The following is a 22,452-nucleotide window of genomic DNA, read 5'->3' as shown; positions in this document are numbered from 1 at the left end:
ATGCAGGACCTAGCATTATTCTGTACTTTTCCAGACCCTGCAGTTCGCTCAGCTCCAAAAGGCCCAGACAGTGCCGGGGACAAGTGTGGGGACAGGGCTGACAGCTGGGCTCCGGACCAAGTGTTCAAGTGCAGACTGCTGACTCTGCGTGGTGACACTTGACTTCAGCCCCTAGAGAGGAGTGATGTGTCTGACAGAGGGGCCATAGCAAACAGCTGAGCCTGCTGCTCCACAGCAGGCTTCCACAGTCTCTGTGCAGTTTCTGCAGGAAGGTTTCCTTTCAGAAGCAAGACAGAGAGCAGCATGGATTTCTCCTCCGAGTGCAGGGGCCTGTTGTCCACAGACAACCACCTGTGTCCTCAGGCCACACATGGCCCGGCTCTCCCTTTTTTGTGTGTGTGCCTATTCTCCTCCTCCTCCTGCTTTGCCCTGATGCTGCCTGCATGGACTCAGGAGCTCCTTGGGCCGGGTCCTATGTTCCCTGGGCTGGTGCCCAGCTCAGGCGACAGAGGCAGGTGATGAAGGGCCCAGCCCAGTGTCTTATACATGGGGCCATTTAACAATTTTTTGCTGAGTTGAAGAGTAGGAAAAAATCATGAGGGAGATCTAGGATCTGGAAAAGCAAATCTGTTGGGGAAGATACTTTGGAATCTGCTGGTTCCCAAGGCTCAGAGGGTCTGTCCTGGCCAGAGGAGGATTTATTGGGAAGCTAGTAAGTTTATATTTGAGGCCCTCCACTTGCCAGGGCCCCTTCCAAGCCCTGGACCTAATTTTGTATCTATAATTTGGACATAAAACCTGGATCCAGGCCCTCCAGCTTTGCAAACTCTGAGGCCTATGTATTTGAGAGTAGAATCCCAGAATTAGGTGGGATCTCAAAGATAATATCATTCATCTCTCCAGCAGGTAGAGCCATCAGTTACCAGGAACTATTTTCTTAGGGATCTGTAAGGGTAGATGTCACCTTTCAATTGCCCATTTGACTCCCTTAAAGTCAAGAAATTTCTCTTTATATCTGACTGCTGTCTCCTCCGCTAGTTGAACATTATTTTCTCTTAGCCAGGCATTGTGGATGCGGAGGCCATATCTCTCCTTCCTCTAAGAATATTGGCATTTCACTCAGAAAACCTGATAGACAGATGATAGAGACAATGCAACATCATCACCACACTGTAGCCTCCTTCAGAGCATACAGGAAAATCACATTTCCCATCCTTCTTTGCAGGTAATTTGGGACCCTGTGACAGAGTTCTGGCCAATGGTTGTGGGTAGAAGTGAAATAAACTACTTCGAGTCTTGGCTCTTAAAAACATCTTGCATGATCTTCCAGTTCTCTCTCCCCTTCTGCAGAACCTTGGAAAGCCATGTGTTTCAGATAGTATAGCCGTGAAATAGACCTAGCCTGGGTGGGTCCTTGGGCCACTTCTTGGAGGGAACGACAAAGCAGTGATCAGATGGTGAAATGAGAGAGGAATGAATGAACTCTTACTGTGGAAAGACACTGACATTCCAGTATCTAATTGTTACTATGGAACAGCCTAACCCATTCCAATTAACACAGTCTTAGTCTCTCCCCTACCTCTCACCTCTTGCAAGTTTTGGACACCTCTTCTATGGCAACTTAGAAGTTCATATCAACACAAAATAGGACAGTGGGAGTGTACCAGGGCATAAATCACTTTAAGAAAAGTGAATTCATATAAATAATATCTAAACCATCCATAACCCTCCTCTTTCAGTTAAATAGCACCAATACTTTCCAAATTTCCCCTGGATCCAATGTCCATCCCTTTGATCATCTCATGCTCCTTTCTCAAAATTCTCTTCAGTTTCTCCCATCTTTTTTAAGAACCAGTGACCCAGATTAGAAAGATCCCTCTGATAAGAAGAGAATCTATAACATATTTGGTGTAGAATGCAGGAGACCTCCTCTGGCTTCTCCTTATGTCTATAGTTACAGAAACACAATATAGCTTGAAAAGTCTTTAATCCCACATCTCAAGTTAAATCTAGCAAATGAAGCACATGGATTTCTCACTGTTTCTTTCTGAAACTCCACTAAAGTATGAGTTCAAAAATAAAAAAGGTATGAGCCTACGAGAATAAAAAGAATAAAAGAAAAAATCAGCAGAAGACAAAAGACGTCAACAGATTTTTGGAAGATGGAAAGCAGGTGGAGGAATGATCAGAGCTGAGAAATCTGAATACCATGTGCCTACACAGGGGGATGCTAATGAGGATGGAGCCAATTCAAGCTGAGGAATCTTGGCAAGACACCGGAATTACAGGCACCGGTGACTGCAAAGGACAGGATGATTTGTAGAACTGGAAAGTGGGCAGGTTTAGCCCAAATGGAAACTGGGGGGTTGGCAGAAAGATGCCCCAGTTCCCACCTCCATTCAGTACAGCCCAGTGCCCACCTTTCCCCACTCCAGCAGATTTATTCAGTGGAGAAATGTCGAGTCTAAGCACAGATAAGCAGGAACAATAGGAGAGAGGGGCCAGATTACAAATGGCTGTACCCTCAGTCCCCTGTGGCATGTATCTCTAAGGATCTTAGCAATGGACTACACCATCACAATCATCCACCCGACCCCAGAGAGGAGGTTGGTGGATTCTACTCCTAGAAAGACTCCATGCTATCGACATTTAGGGAACCCCAAAGAAATAGCCCTCATATAACTTCTGTGGTGAAGCTTATTGATTGACAAATGACACCCGCTGAGTGTCCAGATAGCTTCGTAATAATATTTTACTCTTAAATATTAGTAGACTGCAAAGGATAACCAAGAACTTGAGGAAAATCTCCAATATGAAAGACAGAAACTGAAACCAGCTGACCAGCAACCAAATAGAGAAACTTGAAGGAAAGAAAACATCAAAGAAATGGTCACTAGTTTCTACAGAGAGATAAAAGAAGATATTTCACCCATGAGACTAGGACAAAGGGCTATGCAAGAAGAAATAATCCAAACTGGATCATGATGATGGTTGCACAGCTCTGAAAATTTACTTAAAAAATTATCGAATTATACACTTAAAATGAATGAATTTTACAGAATGTAAGTCCCCCGCCCCGCCCAAAAAATCTTGTTTTTAAGAAAGGGGATAATCAGGAAAAAAAGGAACAAGCCCTTGGACATGGAAAATATGAGAGCAGAAATAAAATGGTCAATAACTTTTTGGAAGATAAGGTCAAGGAAATCTCTCAGAAAGTGGGAAAAAATAAAGGTATGGAAAATACGAGCGAGAAAAAATACAGAAAGGAGATCCACCTAGGAGACCCAACAAAAGAAACTGAGAATAGAAAAAATGAAAGGGAGTCTCTTGTCAAGGAAGACAAAAATCTCCCAGAGCTGAAGGGCCTGCATTTCCAGATTTTAAAAGCCTGTTGAGCACCCAACACGATGGAAGAATAAAGGCCCACACTAATTTCATGGTGATGTGTACGAAGATAAAAGAAGATCTACAGGGGGAAAAAAAGTTACGGGAAAAAAAAAAGATTAATACTAAGAATGGCATCCAACTTCTCACTAGCAATTTCTCGTGTTAGAAGTCAGAAAACTGAAAAATGAGTTCCAAATTGCCCCTTTTAAAATGGTAAAAACAACAACAAACAGACAAAAACAAATTAAAAAAAAAACCCAAGTCTTTGATAGATCAAAAAGTGTGAATGTGTGTGAGTCTGTACATTCATTTCTCAAAAACCTACGTCCGGCCCAGGCACTCGCTCCCGCTCCCCTCTTCCCTTTCCTTTCATACTGTTATTTCAGCCTTCTGTCCCCTTCCTTTCCCTTGCCATGTCCTGTCCTCTCTTTCCAGTTGTCTCTCTGCCTTAACTGGCCATCACGCAGAATGAAAGGAATTTTTTTTTTAATTACGTTTTTCATTTGTTAAGTCATTTTTATGTTCTGTATTCTCCATTTTAAAAGCAAACATGTAAAATGCTTTATGTTTGTGCATTACAAAATCGAAATTAAACTGCTTTATGTTTCCCCTCTGTGGTCTGTGAGGCATCTTCCTGGATTTCCACCTGTGAAACTCTGTTTCGCTTCCCCCTCCGATGGGCGCGGTTCGCATTTTGTGGGTCACCTCTGATGGGAATAAGAAGCTGAACTATTTGAGCTCAAGCTCATCACGTACACCTAGAATCAAATCCAAACTGGTTTCTCCTTGTTCATCAGGGAAAAAAAGAACTTAGATTTGGTCCTCGATAAGAAAAGGCCTCCTCATTCTAGATCCTTCTATCCAGTTGGCCTTCCAAACCCCAACCTCTCACTAAAGCAGGTCTGTTGTTCTCGGCCAGACATCAAACAGCCACTAGATTCTGCTGAGTGTCAAAACTTGCGTAGAAGTGGATGGTGACAGCAATGGCAATCCATTCCTTAGCACACACTTGTTGATGCTGACTATGCACTCAGCCCTAGGATACAGACAAAGCCAAGACCTGGCCTTCAGTCTCAAGAACTCATACTATCTGTGATGGAGAACAAACACCTGAACAAGTACTTATCCTTCACTGGGGTCACTTGTAGCAAAAGCGTGTCCAAGGCACAAGAGCGGCGTGGAGGAGGTGGAGATTCCTAGAGGAGGTGACCTGGGACCTGAGTCTTGAAAGATACATGAGACACTGTCAGATGGAGAAGGCCTGAGGTAGGGGAGGGCAGGCTCGGCAGAGGGGACAGCCCGTGCAAAAGCACTGAAGTGTGCGAGATCATTTCTGTGTGACTCTGGGTGATGTGATATGATCGGGGGGAGGGTATCTCAACTCTCCCCGCAGAACTCCCCAGGCCCCCATGACATCTGTCACCCTGTCTGGGTAGAGACTGCAGTGTCTGGTCCTGCGTGATTCCATGGCATCCTGTGAGTGACAGCTCTGTCATTAAGAGGGCAGAGGCACGCTGTCCCTGGATGAGGAGCTCCTGGACTTGACAGCTGAGCTGTCAGCCACCAGGCCCATTCATTCCCAGTCCGATTCCTACCTCTGCTGCCCCCGTCTCAGGAAGGAAGATCCTCCTCCCCCAGAATCGCCAGCTCTCCCTGGAGGCTGAGGCCGATGGCAGCCCTGTCTTTTGTGGGGACTGGGCTGGATCAGTCTTCAGAGCCTGGGAGCACAGCTCTGAGAAGTTGTGGAGCCTTGGAGGGTCCTGTGTAGGGCTCACTGTATATTTCATCTCTGTGTCCTCAACACCCTCCCCTCCCCAATGTCTGGCATATGACAGGCACTTCCTATATGTTTGTTGATTGAATACTGTGCTAAAAAGGGGAAAGGAAAGAGGGAGAAACAGAGGAATTGATTTATTTTTTGAAAAGGAAAGAGATAAGATGTCATTCATTAGGTTCCTAAAAGATCTGCAGCTTTGAAACAATCAGAAGTTCGGTATGCTTCATTAGCACAAAGTGGCTGCCAAAACACAGCAGCAACCCTGGGCTACAGAAGGAATGACGGAGAGAGGGTCCCAATGTGCACTGCCCCAGCAGCAACAGCTCGTGTTTATTGAGTGCTGGTACTGGGCTGTTTATTCAAATGATTTCATTACACTTCTTGTGTAGTTTTAATCAAAAAAGATGTCTATGCTACTGGAAGGGGAAGATTTGGTTAGCAGAAATATAATATGTGGAGTCAGTGGATTGGAGCTAACATCAGAACTGAGGAACTGTTGGTGAAGAGGCTGCAGGGTGTTTACATTCCTGGGACCGCCCAGGGGGAGGTAAGCAGAGAATCAAGTTAGATTTCAAATAAATGAAGCCATAGACCTGGCTGAGGCTGAACTGAGTTGACCCACCCTAGGTTGTCCTAGTCTGGAAGCCTCCTCTGCAGAGAGAGGACTGTAATGAGAAAGGCCTAGAACCTCAGTGATTAAGGGGTGGAGAAATAAGGGGGTGGGATCAGCCCCACCGTGGAGGTAGTTTTGGAGAGGTAGTTTTGTGTAGTGGACAAAGAATGAGATTAAAAGGAGACTCTCATGAGAAAGTGCCACAAAAAAAAAAAAAAAAAAACAGGTGGACAGACTGCTCTAGATTAAAAGAGATTAGAGAAATATAAACAAACCTAATGGATAAAACTTGATTGGCTCCTGGTCTGGAGGAAAATTGCTATAAAAGACAATTGAGAGGCAACAGAAGAAACGTGAATATGGACTGGAATTCAGATGATGTTAGGAAATTAGTACAGATTTTTCTTAGGTGAGAAAATAATCTTGTGTTTCTGTCAGAGAACGTCCTTATACTTGGGAGATGCCGAAGTTCTTAGGGGTGAAGGGTCATGATGTCTGCATGTTATTTTCAAATGAATCAGCAAACGATGTATATATAAATAGAAATCTATAGAGAAATACAGCAGATATAAACAATTGCATCCAGGTGAAGATTTTCTAAACACTGTTTTCATCTTTATGTTTGACATTTTTCAAATAAGACAAAGAAGAGAGTTATTCATAAGCAAATAACTTCTAGAGTATGAGTCAGGCACATCTCAGATGTTTGTGTCCCCCCGCCACCCCCGGCCCCCCATTCCCTCATACCTTCTACCAGGGACCAAAGTTCCATGGGAGGAAAGCCTGGCCGGCAGAGATGTCAGAGCCCCTTCACGTGATGCTTTGTGTGTACCTGCTAGGCTTATTAGCAGTTGTGACAGCTTGCTATTTTGGGTTGCTCTCCCTTGCCCTAGCCATCACCAAGCCAAGCCAAGTCCACCTACAGGGGTTGGACAGGTAGAAGGTCTGTAACTCAGATGGAGACGTCCAGGCTCAGAGAGGTTTGTATTTTTAACCATGATTACACAGCTGATCAGTAGGGCAGAAAGGGTTTGAACCAAGAAATCTTTAACTCTAAGGTCCAAATTGTTAACCATAACACTGGGCTGCTATCTGCAGAACTTCGGTCCCACCCCTGGCCTCCACATTTTAAGAAGGATGCTGACAGATCAAAGCAAGTGTGCAGAGAGCTACCAAGAGAATGGGAGACACTGGAAACCCTGTCATATGAAAACCCTGGAGATTTCTGTCTGGGATAAAATGACTTGGGGGCGGGGGGAGGATGTGATGACCACCCTCAAGTGCTGAAAGAGATGTTATATGCTAAAGCAAAGAGGTTTATTCTGTGCAGCAGGATAAGGACAAGTGATAGATTCCAACTTTCTAAAGATTAGAATTACTTTGATAGACTTCTTTATGAGGTACTGAGCTCCCTGTCACTGAAAGCATGCAAGCCAAGGCTGAAGAGCTTCGTACTCTAAAATACTAATCTGTTTCTCTTCTCAAAGTGCTCAAGGCACTGCTGAGACATACTGACTTGGCACCCTCATCACTATTGGTTTCACGGTTATAAGTTTCATACAGCTTTATTGAGGTATAATTTACATACAATTCACCCACTGTATGCAAACAATTTAATGGCTCTTAGTAAATTTATATAGTTGTGCAACCATCACCACAATCCAGTTTTAGAACACTGCGATTATCGCTTTTGCTCCTTAAGAACATGATCAGTGCAGGTGGGTCCAGGTCTCCCCTGGCTGCGGTCTCCACTGGCCTGAGAACACACCTGCGCCCTCCACCTCCCGCTCCTTGCCCTTGCGCCTCCACTGACATGGTTCTGCACTTGCCGCTCTGTGCCCCAGGGCTCTGCATCCTCCGGACACTTTTTCCGCTGGACACTTTTGCTTTCTTCCCTCCCCATCTGCCAAGCTCTGGAGGCCAGTGTCTGGCCTTCAGCACAGAGTCTGAAGCAGCAGTTCGTACTGGAAGGATCTGGGTCCCCGTAACCCAGACTTGCATTTGACTCGTGGCCACGTGGCCTGCAGCAAGTCACTTTACCTTCCTGAACCTTGGTTCCCCAATTCATGCCTTGCCGGGTGTGAAGATTAGAGGTGATGTATGTAAAGTGCTTAGTACGGGGTCCAGTATGCGCAATAAATGGTAGCGATTACTGCTTTACGGTTATGACTGCTACTGCTAATACTGCTGTCGCCTTTATTATTATTGGCACTTACAAGTCCTCTGCTCTGGGTACCTATTTTTCTTCTCTCTTCCAGGAATATCCCTGGGTATAGTCCCTATTTTCTAGGTTATTCTTGGTGTCCAGACAAAATGATGGATTCTCACCCTTGACAACTCCTATGGCCCACCCCAGCCAGGGCTGCGTGGTCAATGGCATGGAGCAGCAGCGCCACCTAGTGGCTGTGAGCTGCAGCATGCTATTTACTGGCCATATTAATCATTGACATCTTGGAGGTCACCTAGTCCAGTGGTCCATCCAATGCTCGCATGTGCCACAGCATCCTCCAGAGGCTTTCTCATGTCATGCATTAGAGTAAAAGAAGAATGAATATCAAAATAAGAGAAAAGTTCTTAGCGTGCTGCTCCTCAGAGACTGCAGAGTGGAGAAAAAGCAAAGTTTAAAAGGCATCCCCACCAAATCCAGAGAAATAGAAAGGAGATCGATCGGTGGTTAGTGGTTGCCTAGGGCTGGTGAAGATGAGAGAAACGGGGATTGACTGCTAAAGGGCATGGGGTTTCTTTTTGGAGTGGTGAAAATATTCTAAAATTGCAGTGACGGTTACACAAACCTATGAGTATACTAAAAGCCACTGAATTGTACACTTTTAAATGGGTGGACTGTAGGACATGTGCATTATATCTCAATATAGCTGCTACCAAAGAAAGGTGAAAAGTCAAAATATTCAAAGGAGAAAGCGTCTCCACAGCATATCATCAGATTTTTTGTATACTGTTTGACAACCTCTAGCAGACACTGGTGGACAAAGGACTCAGGTCAGTATGAAATGTCATATCTCCTTTGAAACCTGCCTCTACAGGAAGAATATAAACCCTCCTGTCCTGAGCAATTCACAAGCAAATATTCTCAGCCCCGTTAAGGCATTATTTCAAATAGATAAAATTAAAGGAGCCACAATATACAGAATTGACTCATGGAGCCCCCCTATCATCCTATATTCTTGGTATTCTTGCACAGCTGTACCCCCAGGTAAGCCTAGGGACTTCCTTTCCAGGCAAGGAAATAGAGGGTCAGAGGTTCAGTGGTCCAACTAAATCCAGCAAGTGAATGGGTGGAGCTCTAATTTCAGCCTCAGCTTTTGATTCCAGATTCAGAGCTCTGGCCATTTTGATAGGGTGACCATACATCCCACTTTATGCCTATTATCCCTGAGTAATTATTAGCGTGTTATTAGTAGCATTCCTTTCCCTCTCAAGATAATAAATTTCACAGTAGCTTAACTATGGGGCAGTATTTTTTCCCTGGGGCTCTGCCTTAACTGTAACTCAGACCGATGCCTCTGAACTGATGCTGGAGTCAGGCCAACAGTAGCTCGGCACTTCCTAAAGCATGCACCAGGCTCCCCAAGCCCCTCACCTGCCCAGAACGGGCAAGTCCCTAGAAATAGAAAGTGGATTAGCGGTTGCCAGGGGCCTAGGGGAAGGGAGGAATGAGGATGGATGCTAATGGATCCAGGTATCTTTTTGGGATGACAAAAATAGTCAAAAATTAGTAGTGGTAGTTGCACAGCTCTGTGAACATACTAAACACCACAGAATATGTTTTAGAAACAAAAAAAGTTTGGGATGCAGCAATGTGCTTTTACGAACAAGTGATGCTAATGGATCCAGGTATCTTTTTGGGATGACGAAAATAGTCAAAAATTAGTAGTGGTAGTTGCACAACTCTGTGAACATACTAAACACCACAAAAAAAGTTTGGGACGCAGCAATGTGCTTTTTCGAACAAGCATTCTAGCTGTCCTTATTAGCACTTACCATGGTTAGAAAAGGAGAGTATTCGGCAGGATTAGAAAGTGAATAGAGTAGGAGAGATTAAACCCAGCCCCCACCCCATTCCACTTCACTTCTTATATAAATAATGCTAATCGGTTTGTGGCCACCACAGCCAGTTTACACTTGGACATCAAGACAGCCCCAAGGAAACACAAAGCTCTGAGGCATTTAATCCTCATAAGCCTATGAAGTCAGTATTACTCCCATTTAACAGTTAAAAAACTGAAACTCAGAGACTAGGAGGCTAAGAGTAACCGGCCTGAGGCCAGCAGCTAGTTAGGGACACAGCTGTGATGCGAACGTGGCTTTCAGAGACCCCAGTGTCTACTCAAACAACTACACTGAAGTGTCCACACTTACCCCAACTCTCTGGCTCCAAAAACACTGAAAGAGAAAGACTAGTCGAAAGCGTCATGAAAAGTGCAGGTGAGGAGCACTACTAAAGGCATGGGGCCAGGACCATGCCCCCGTGTTTGTCTTTTGTACAAGTGCCCTGTAAGTTTTCAATAGACAGCCTGCGAAGATGGAAAAGGAAAGGGATGTTAAAGTAATTCGAGACATTCAGAAGCACATGGCTGTCCTCTTTTCTCTCCAAAGCAAGTTCTTTATTGTTCAAGCAATCAACAAGTATTGAGTGAAGCCTAGCTCTGTATTAGGTACACTGTACTAAGTATAAATGCAAAAGCATAAGACACAGACCCAGCCAATTTAGGTATGGAATCTAAATATTTCTCAGGAATTACTCCATGGTTAAATAAGCAAATCTGGACTTAGGTAACATTATTGCAATGAACATTCTTTAAAGTCAATATTTAAAAAAAAAAGTTACATCCCACATTTATCATGGTATGAAATTTCTTCCTAATAATATCAACTTGTTACTTTCATTAAAATTTACCTTACATTCTTCTCCTTTGTAATTTCAATAGATTTTTTTTAAGGAACTTTAAAAGGTAAAGTGGTGGAAGCACTTACGTACAAATTTGGCTAACAGCTGTCTGGGCAAAAGAGCTCAAGACAACTGAGAGAATCTAGCTCATCTCCAAGCCATTTTCATTAATACTTTGACAACATAAAGCACATTTCCATGCAAGGCATTACTGCCATCCAGAAGACAGAGTCGGTACCACGGAGAGTGGTCTAGGTTAGACAGTTTACACACAGCAAAAGTTAGCATCAACTCGGGGGTAATACCAGGGGTTGCAGGGAATTTCGTCCCCCCCACCCCCAAATTACTCTCTTGCTTCTCTCACAGACTCTCAGAACTCACAGGTGTGTATTCTGGGAACAGAAACTAACCCAAACCGGAAGTTGCACTAAGATATAATTCCATCCCATGGGAGATGCTTTAAGTGTGGAACATTCAGCACAGAGCAGAGAAGTAAGAGGAGCAGTTTCAGCAGTCTGAAACCTGAGATGCTGATGCAAGAACACAAACATGACTGTCACTTTGCTTCCTTTACACGACTCTTCACTTAACTATGTGGCACCAGTATAGAGCCTTAGTCTCACGCTGGGTTACCACCCCAAATGGTCTCCACTTAGCAAATAAGAAGCAAATGAGAAAAGGAACCGGCATAAAGGAAGGCCTGGATACTTTTCTAGGGTGAATGGAATCTGGATATTCTAATGAAAAAGATCACCGATTCCTTGAAATAAAGCATATTAAACCAGAAAGTCTGCCCTAGACTTTTTTGGGAAAAGCTCATATCTGACTTCAAATCAGTGGTAAGCAAGTGCCTTTTCTCTCTTAAGGATCGTTTGCTTTAAAACACTGAAAAGTGAGCTGTTAGCTCTGGTAGTGATGGAAAGAATGACACGTTCTTCCTTTTTATAGATGCCAGAGTCTAAAAGGACTGTAGGTATGCAGAGAGAGACACAAGATCCAGAGCTGCACAGCTGAACTCTGTCCTCACATAAACTCCCCTCCCCTCCCCTCCACCACGAAGACCACCGGCTATCAGGCACCAGTAAGCAAGCCCTCAGGATTCCTCCATCAACTATAGAAATGATCATCAAAGCTATGGAAATGGAAGGTAATGTTTAAAATGTAACACTGGCTTTTCTTAAAATGTCAGGTCGGTTTTCCTATAGCATTATACATGTATGGTGTGAGAAAGCTGCCCCCACTTGCAGCCACAATCCGCACTTGGCTCCTCACACACACACATGCACAAAGAAGAGGCCAGCTGGTTTTGCCATGAGGCACAGAGAATGAATTGCTTCTAATAGCTTTCAGTTTTTGAGCTGGCTGGCGAGCCAGTACAGGCCTTCTCCACTGGAGACACAAGTAGTGTGAATGTACCAGTTTCTCCGGTGGAAGGAATATAAGCCAAGCTTGTCTGTTACTTCTGCTGTGTTCACAGCATTGGGAAGATTCTTGAAAGAGAATATTCAAAAGTCAGTTGATAATGTTGATAATGTATGCATATAATAAAATATATTCTTCCCCCAAACCTGCACCAACGTATAGTCTTATCTCAGCTGATGGCAGCTCTAGCCTTCCAGTTGCTCAGTCCCAAAACCTTGAAATCATTCTTAATTTTTTTTCCTCACTCTCTCAACACCCACAACCTCACATTACGAAATCCTACTGGCTCTACGTTCAAAACATATTCTGACCACTTCTCACCACCTCCACAGCTACACCCTGATCCCACCACCATCTTTTCTCACTTGGATTGCTAAAATAACTTCCTAATTGTTCCCCTGCTTCTGCTCTAGCTCCTCTCAAGTCTATTTTCAACCTAGCAGTCAGTAAAAATCAAATAGAGTCTTTCTTCTATCGAAATCCTGCAGCGGCTCCATCTTTCTTGGGGTCGGCGCCCTTGTCACAGTCTGAAAAAGGCCTCAGAACCTGAGCCCTCACGACCTCTTCAAACTGTCCTGCCTAATCTTTTTAAACACAGCACTCAGCACATGTTATGTATTACAGCATTTACTTATTAAGAATATTTTTTATTATCTGTTTTCTCTCAATAGAATACAAGCTTTACGAGGGCAGGAATTTCTATCTTGTTCTCTGATACATCCCAAGTGCCTAAAACTGTGCCTGGAACACAGTGAGCTCAAACTACATTTGAATAAGTTAGCTAAAAGAACAAGGAAGATCTAATGTACTGATATGGAATGATGTCAAAGATATGCTAAGTGCAAAAAGAGGTTGTTTTCAAAATAGAATGCAACAAAAGCAAAATGGTTTTCTTAATTTAAAAAAAGAAACCTAATGCAGAATATGATCTCCAGAATTTAAATATGAATACAATCGTATAACTGCTCATGCAGGCATAAAGTTATATCTCTGGAAAGACAAGTAAGAAATTTAACAATGTTTTATTCTGAGTAATGGGGCTAAAATATTTCACTTCACTTGAGATTCTGAACTTTTGGCATATTTATACCATGAACATGTTCTGTGTTTATAACCAAAAAAACAAATTTGTTATTATCTTTCTTGAAAATTCACTCTGTTCGCTAGTGAAATTCTGGACTGACACCGAATGTAACAGTAGGAGAATGGTTGAGTGAACGATGATCCAATCACCATTAAAATCACATTTACAAAGAGTTGGATAACAAGAGAAAATGCTTTCGATAAATCTGAAGTGAGAAAAAGAATATGCAACACTGTCAAAAAATACAATCTCGATTATATAATGAATGTATTCATGGAGGAGAGAGTGGAAGGAAAAACATCGAAACGGAATGGTGCTTATCTCAGGCTGGTACACTACATGTGATTCTACATTCTTTTCCAAACTTAGTTCAGCTTCGAGTCTTGAGGCCGGATGGTTCTACACTTGGCCCTTCTCCCGCTCTTCTTTTACTGCTTATGTTACATTTATGTAGAAGCCCCTTTTCTTCCCATGTGATCCGACCATTTCCTCCCTCGTGGCACTCCCACAACTCTGACCCAGCTGCCCTGACTGCCTTGCTCTTCCTAGAACTGTGTGTCCCTTCCTGCTGGCCTTCCGGTCTTTGCTCAGATGTCATTTTATCAGAGAAGCATCCTGGCCCTTCCCCATATCCCTCCTGCCCTCTCGATCTGCCTTACCTTCTTCCACAATGCTTCTGCCAGGCACCTTACATATTATTTATTGCTCAGATGTCATTTTATCAGAGAAGCATCCTGGTCCTTCCCCATATCCCCATATCCCTCCTGCCCTCCTTACCTTCTTCCACAACGCTTCTGCCAGGCACCTTACATATCATTTGTTGGCTGACTCTCCACCCACTAGGATGTAAACTCCATGAACATGGGGATTTTTGTCTGTCCTGCTCACTGATATATCACTGATACTTAAACCAGTACCTGGAATTTAGTAGATGCTCGATGACTATTTGTTGAGTGAGTGAATGAATAAATATAAGACATGTTAAAAACAAGGTGGAGGGAGAGGTTGTGATAGGGACTAGAGAGAGGGAGGCAGACATCTAATTTAAATGTCTATTATTTTTTAAGTGTGCATCTGGCAGTAAATCTCCATCCCAGTACTCAGAAAGCCAACGACATACCTGTTTATTTGCAAACACCAATAAAACTGCATCTCTGTGCCCACAGTCCATTATCATTTTGGTTAGTTCTTCTCAGGTCTCACTGACTTGCTCTCTGTCATTACTGGTGACCACAAAAATCATACCTGGAAAGAAATCACAAGCAATATTAGTAAGCTGAACCTGGAAAGGGCAGCTGTTTACATGTCCTTACAGCATCTTCCCGCTCACATGTGTAGTTTCACTGAAAGCAATCAATGTGGAAGAATAAATAATCTCTAGAGTTAGGAAGCCTACTGAACACTCAACTAACCTATCTTCTGAAAAAAGAATTATACAGATTATACAGAATATACAGAGAAATATATAGACAAAAGATTAGGCTCCATTTTTGATCTCTCTGTTTCTACATCATGCCTACATAATGAAGTCCCAATAAAAACTCTGTACATCAAAGGTCAGATAAGTTTCCTTGGTTGGCTATACTATGCATAAGTCATACATCGATGACCAGGAAGGGTAACACTTCCTTATTCCACAGAAAAGGTCAATGGAAGCTTTGTGCCCTATGCGACTCTCTCTCCCTATAGCTGGTTCATTTGTATCCTTATAATAAAACTATAATTGTAAGTTAGCACTTTCCCAAGTCCTATGAGTCATTCTAATGAATTATTGAACCTGAGGGGATAGTGGGAACCGCCGAATTTGTAGCCAGTTGATCAGAAATGAAGGTGGTCTGGGGACCTCCAACCTTGCAGCTGGTGCCAGAAGTGAAGGAGTCTCATACCCTTAACCTGTGAAGTTTGGCCCAACTCCAGAAGTCTTTGCGGCATCCCACATCACAGCAGCAAAGAAACCCCAGGAAGCAAGAGATGGGGAGAAGAAAAGTACCGGCACACCGTATCTGAGCAAATGTGGTTGAAGTCTGTACAAACTGGTCACTGCCACATTGGCCACAGGAAGAGGTGGGGCAAAAGGATGTCCAGCGGTGGTGCCCAGGAGAAACCTCACAGACCATTCAAATATAGGATGGGGAAGACTCTCTCAGCAGTGGTCCATGTGGCAATATAAGAGCAACTTGGTGTTTAGCTGACATGAAGCCCTCTGTGAGACAGAAATGTGGTTGCCGAAAAAACTAATTTGATCCCTAGGCTGTATCAACAGTAGTGATAGAAGCTTAGTTTTTAGGACGAGTGTTAAAAAGCCTACTGTATTGTATGTTAGCCAGAATATCCTAGGAATGTTATGCGGTTGGTGCTGGACCCCACACTCTACAACACAGGCAAACTGGAGGGATTCAAAAAATGACTAGGATGGCAAAGAAATCAGATACCACATCATATGAAAAATAACTGCTATTGCTGGGGATGCTTTACCTAGAGAAAAGACTCATTGATGGGACTCATAGCTGTCTTCAAATATCTAGAGGGCTATAACATAAGGAGAGGTTTAACTTGTTTTATATAGCTCTAGAAGTAGATTGAGGTCAGTGGGTAAAAACTACAGGAAGTCAACATGATAATGAGTCAACAGAAATAAAGGTGCAATGAGCTGCCTCGGAAGGGCCTCCTGTGACTCGAGATATTCTTACTCAGCTTAAGCCACCACTTGTAGAGATGCTGCAGAAGGGACCCTGCTGGTAAGGAAAGGGCAGTGAGATAAGTTGACCTCTAGGTTTCTTCTTTGAGCTTTCACGACTACGTCGAGGGGGGAAAATGAGTGTTGCCCTCTGCCCTTTCCCTCCATGCTTCCCAGGCCCACTGGACAGCTGCCTGCCTAGCTGCTCTGGAGCAGCCCACTCCCACAGGCAGGAGCTCCCATAGCTTCTGAATGCTTGGGGCCTGCGTGCGAGCCAAAGTCATGTCTGCTACAGCACATCAGACAGAAAAAAAATGCAAAACCTTCAAAATTCTCCCCGAAGATCTGAATGCTACCAGCAGTTATGGACTCTGATCATCACTAAGCAAACCAGAAATTTGAAGAGATCCTTAGATCATTAGTCTCCAATGTAAAACTGACAAGGTGGAAACTGGCATATTATCCTTTTGCCACTCCTAATAAAAATAAAGGTTTATAAATATTAGGTCCCATTTTATGCTCTGTTTTTATATGCATCCTTACCTGAGAAACAAAAAACCTAGCATCAGACTCACTATATTTTTGAACTAAAAGAACCTAGAACATGTAAATTTACACATGAATAGTGTAATTTGTTTTTTAAATGGGAGAGGAATACACACACACACACACACACACACACAAAGAGAGAGAAGAAAGAGAGAGAGAGAATGAGCACAAGCGAGCTGCTTGTATTGCATAAAATGTCTTTGGGCAGATACACAAGAAATAAAAGTTGTCTATAGGAGGGGACCTGGGAGGTTAGGGAATAGGGAATAGGAACAAGCCAGAGACTTTTCACTATATACTTTTATTTCTTTTTGAATTTTGAACCATATAAATGTATTGCTATTTAACAAATTAAAATAACCTACAACAAAAGAGAAAAATCTTTCCACATGAGAATTAATGGACCATTTTATATATTCTATATGATATAATCATCTAAGAAGTCACATAAACAGTTCTAATTCCATAATCTATACAAGTGAAAGCGACACATAGTTAAGTGTCTTAATACAGAGTTGAAAAGCTTTTATCAAGTCTGTCATATTCAACATACTAAAGAAGAAAATTTACATCAGAAAAGACGGACTAGCCTTAGGGAAGGTGGCAGAAAAAATAGGGACAGCATCCAAGTCTACTCCTGGCTGAGACATCTGGATCCACCACAAAAAGGCATTTCTACTTGGTGATTTAATGTGCCAAACCTGCACAGGGTAGGCAAAAGGAATCTTCCCAAAGAATGATGTAAAGCTTCTAACAAATTTGGGCCCAGTGAAGGTTAATTTTATGTGTTAACTTGACTGGGCCACGGGTGCCCAAATATTTGGTTAACTCTAATCCTGGGTGTGTCCATGAGGGTATTTCTAGATGACGTTAACGTCTGAATCAGCAGACTGACTAAAGCAGATTGCCCTCTATTGGAGGCTTGAATAGAACAAGGAGGAGGAAGTGAGAACTCGACTGTCTCGAAGCTGGGACATCGGTCTCCTGCCTTCAGACTGGAACTTATACCACTGGCTCTCCTGAGTCTCCAGCTTGACAACTGCAGATCCTGGGACTATTCAGCCTCCACAACCATGTGAGCCAATTTCTTATAATAAATCTCTTTATATATTTAAATCCATCCATCTTATTGGTTCTATTTCTCTGGAGAACCCAGACAAATACAGGCTCCTATCCTGAGGGCCTGCCACCTTCCAGCCATGGTACTAATCATTTTACAAAATTTATCTCATTTAAACTAAATGATCCAGCACAATGGGTATTACCTCCATTTTATAGATAATTGAGACAGAAAAGATTAACTCTCCTAAGGTTTCATAGTGGAGCTGTGGTTTAAACTCTTGTTTTCTAGTTTTATTACACCTGGGGAACTGCAATGGGTTGGCCTACATGGCAAGTGCCAATCCAAAATAAATAGATACTCTGAGTATATATATAGTCTGCAATGGATTAAAGACAATGACATAAAAATCTAAGAGTCATCATGGAAATTGCTAGGGTATCAAGTCATTTTACTACAAATCAATAAAGAGAACAAATTAAACAGTTTCATTGCCTTTCTTGTTCAAGAGAAACCAAATTATTTAATGAGGAATTCTTTGTTTAGAAGGATTTCAGCTAATAAATGCAGATAGGATGACAAGATTTGGAAAAATTGTCATATTGTAACTTCTAATGAAATAGCGGATCTAGGTAGCAGTCTTCAATGGATGCTGTGAAAAACCATTAGGTGAAAGGTTAATGGGAAACTTTATTTGGGGGGAATTAGGTTGAGATTCACTTAGCATTACTAAAAGTGTGACAATCAAACTTTTGCATTAAAACATGATACCATAGGAATCATGTTTACTTAGCACCAGTTATGAAGTATTCTTGCCCCCAAAATGAACCAGAATCTAATCAAGCCTATAAGACAAACTGCCATTTTACAGGATACCCACAGAGAAACAAACAAGTTAAATGAAACCACAATAATCAGCCAAATCCAGAATAAATATCCTAATTTCAAAAAATGGCACAGAAAAAAGGGAGAGGGGGACTGTAGAATCAGAGACTAAAAAGAGACAACAGTAAAATGTAATGTGTGAACTTTGATCCTAATGCAAACAAATCAAGTGTAGAAAGGACATATTTGATATAAATGGAGAAATTTGAACAAGGACTGGGTACTAAATATTAAAGAATTATTATTAATTTTGGAGGTATGATAATGGCATGGAGATTATGTTAAAAAGCACAAAAGCCTTATCAGTTATAAATAAACAGTGAAGAACCTATGAGTAAAAGTCTTCATGTCTGGGATTTACTATAACATACTCTGGGCAAAACATCAATTGATAACTGTTGAAGTTGGATGATGGGTACATGGGGACTTATTCTGTATCCTTTCTTTGTATTTGTTTTCAAATTTCCAGTAACAATAAAAAATAAAGGTAAATGCACTATTTTGAGAGAAAACATTCTAAAATCTATAATCTATAATGAGAAAATAGAGCTAAGAGCTAAAGGTAATAGCTAAAATAAAGACAAGATACAAAGGGACAGCTGACTTGAGTATTTGGTCTGAAAAGACAGAAAATAAGTCTTTACTAGGAAACGCATACAATGAAAACACTGTCAATAGAAGAAACTTCAAAATTAAATGACTCCAAATAAATTCTAAAGAGTAATTTCTAGATGCCATTTGGTTATGATTCTCCATGAGAATCAGGGAATCTATGTTATTAGTTTATGAATATCTTGACAAGCAATATTCTATAAAGCATCATTTATCCAAAATACAATAAATGAAAAAAAAAACCAAACTCTGATTGATTGAGGAGGGTGGGGGTGGACACATTAAAACTTCTATGTTTAAGAAACCAATGATAGTGAGGGAATTCTTTGTTTAGAAGAATGTAATCATCTGGGATCCTCATGCCTATACGCGTACTTGCAGAGTAGCAGGGCAGCAGAGAGGGACTGTGACCACATGAGGCTGGGAGTTGGGGCTTCGGCCATCTCTGTTCATCTCCTCTCCAGAGGCATGATTTTTAGATTTTCTCAACAGGTTTAAAAGAATTTACTGAATTCAAATTCCTCAAAGACTGTTACTTCATCTAAGGCACATATAACTCTCAACCAAAAAAAAAAATGAAATTCATTAGGACGACCATTTTCTAATCATCTTTGGATTAAGAGGAATTTCCTATGTAGGGCATTAAAGCCGAGTACTTTTTCTAAGAACAACAGGGACCATTTCTCAAAAAGAAACCTCCCCAGGAAGTATAAGTGGGCCATCGGAAGGGAAGGAATGACTGATAGTCCAAATAAAGCAGAGCACCACAAGGTTTTGCTTCAAACATCCACCTTTAGACACATTTAGTATAAATGGTTCCAAGGCTACAGACTGGATAATCTTTACCTTGGGTGTCCTTGAAATAATGTCTCCACAAAGGTCTGATTTTTCAACTGCTACTGACATCCCAGATTGTGAGGCTGATATTTTTATATTCCGCTATCTCCACATTGAAACCTAAATTGAAAAGATGGAGGAAATTTTTAATGAAGACTTTTGCAGGTTGGACAATTCAAAATAATTTCAACATTTGGACAGATTTAACATTTGGACTTGAAATTTACAAAGTAGCTTGCTAGTCAAAGATTTATAACTTACAAAACAGAATGTGTTAATCGGCTTGCTCTCTCATTCACCAGGACAGATGTCTCAAACTTCTCTGTTCTCTACAACCTCCAACCTCGCACATCCCTCATTTCTTCAGCAAGAGATCTTACAGTGTACTTCAGAGCAAACAGAAGCCATTAATGGGACTGACTTCCACTTCCCACCTACATCTTCACCTACACTGTTCTCTCTCCCTCTTGGGACAACAGAAGGGGACAACTATCTGATGCCAACTCCGTACACCTATGTGCTGGATCCAACCCACCCACGTTATCTGGAACTTTCACTATTGTTATTCTCTCCCCCGCCTCCAAATATCTCCAACCTGTTCTTCTCGACATGCTTAATTAAGTCTTTTACATCTTTCAAAAAAAAATTTCATTAACCCTATATCTTCATCTTTGTGGAAAATTCCCAAAACCAATCCAATGAAAAACCAAGCAGTAACTCGGAGAGAAGGAGAATTCGGATTTATTTCACGTGGTCCCAGAGGAGCTAGTACTCTGAAGATCTGGGCCCTTAGCTTAGGGACAATTTTTCTTTTATATTCGTGCCCTTACAGTTAGCTAATTGGTTGGTTTGTTCTCAGCAGGTTATAGACCACCAGAGTTGCTATGGGCTACGGGCAGTTTAAACAGTAACTTAGGCTATACATCTGTTATCTAGACAGAACAATCCAAGGGGAGGGTGAGTCTTCAGTTGATTTTGAGACCACTCTGCCCTTTGGCCTATGCAGCAAGCATGTTTACAGAAGCAGAACAAAGAGCTAATTACAAGGTTAGTCATTTGAGTAGAAAATTCCTCTTCGCTACCGCCCTCTATTTTCCCTTTTAAGTTCAAACTTCTGTAAGTTTAGCTATATTCACCTCGCCTACTTTGTCACCTCTCATCCAATAGCACCTTAGTTCTGCTTCACCATGTTCCGTAACTGGTCTCACAGAGGTCAGCAATGATCACCATGTCAATAAATCCGACAAACATTTTTTCAGTTCTTATGTCATTTGATTTTACATCTAATACTACCATTCACTCCCATCTTGGAACTCTTCCCTGGCTTCTCATTTTCCTTCTCTCTCTATGGACCTTCTCAGTCTCCTTAGTGAGCTCAGCCACATATAATTGGTCCTTAAATGATGGAGTTCCCATGATAATGTCCTGCCTCATCCATTCTCTTCTTTCCACACCCACTTAAGTAATCTCATTCACCACCAGGATTTCATTACTATCTTTGTGCTAACAACTCTCAAATTTATATTACCCCAACCCAAATCTCTCTTCTGAGCTTTGGGTTCATAATCCAACCTTCTATCCAACATCTTTGCTTAGATGTCTCAAAGGCTCTAAAAAAGGCAGGTATCGAAAAATAAACTTAAGATCTCCATCCCTTCAGCCTGTTCCTCTACTAACCCCTCACTGACATCGATCCACAACTCTTGTTCCTGACCCATGATGTCTCTCTTTAAATCATTAAGAGACAGATAAACATTCCATCAGAAAAACAGTTGAACAATATTAAAAACAAGTCACAGAAGAACAAATACAAATGGCCAATGTACATTTGAATATATTCACTTAAAATAAAAGAAATTTCAATAGAAGTCAATGTTTTTTACCTATCACACAGGCAAATTCCCTGAAGAAATGAACACTTTTTGTAGTTGGTGACACATTCTTTTCAGAGAGCAGTTTGGCAATGTGTATCCACATTTTAAATGTCCATCAGTTTTAACATGGCAAGCCCTCCTCTAGGGATAACTGCAAGGAGGAAGAATACATGTTTAAGATACATCATTTACAAAAAACAACCATTACAAAAAAACTGAATCATCTGACAATGGAAAAATGTGCTTAAAATTTAGCAATATAATGGAATACTATCCAATTACTAAAATTGTATATTGATCTGTATTGGATTATTTAAGCTCCCAAATTTAGTAATTTATAACAATAACTCCCCCCGCCACACACACACAATTCTATGGGTTGCCTGGGCTTCCTCTTGTAGCTTCATTCAGTTACTGAATACCTTGGGTGCTGGGCTGGGCTTCTCTCTCTCCAGGTGGTCTTTTTATCCTCCCAAAGAGTATTCATTGAGCTATCCTCAAAAGGTGATGGCAGTGCTCAAAGAGCAGAAGCCCCAAGGCACAAGCACTTATCAAATATTTGAATTACATTTGCTAATATCTCCTTGGCCAAAGCAAGTCAAGGAGGCCAAGCTGGGCATCATTGTGGGAGAGGACTGCACAAGGGTATGGCTACTGAGGGATATGATTCATTGGTATTCAGTTCATTCACCAAATATGTCCTGAGTATCTATGGGCCAGGCATTTGCTAAGCACTGGAAACAGTGATGAACAAGGCAGACATGATTCT

General features: G+C 41.8%; 1 pseudogene; it reads right to left on the bottom strand.

Moving 5' to 3' along the window:
* Positions 1-9,724: 9,724 nt before the first annotated feature.
* On the bottom strand, positions 9,725-20,420 carry LOC102887413 (annotated as a pseudogene).
* Positions 20,421-22,452: the final 2,032 nt, after the last annotated feature.

This window comes from Pteropus alecto, unplaced genomic scaffold, assembly GCF_000325575.1.
Source record: "Pteropus alecto unplaced genomic scaffold, ASM32557v1 scaffold313, whole genome shotgun sequence".
Classification (NCBI taxonomy): domain Eukaryota; kingdom Metazoa; phylum Chordata; class Mammalia; order Chiroptera; family Pteropodidae; genus Pteropus; species Pteropus alecto.
This window is presented reverse-complemented; position numbering and strand designations above follow the sequence as displayed.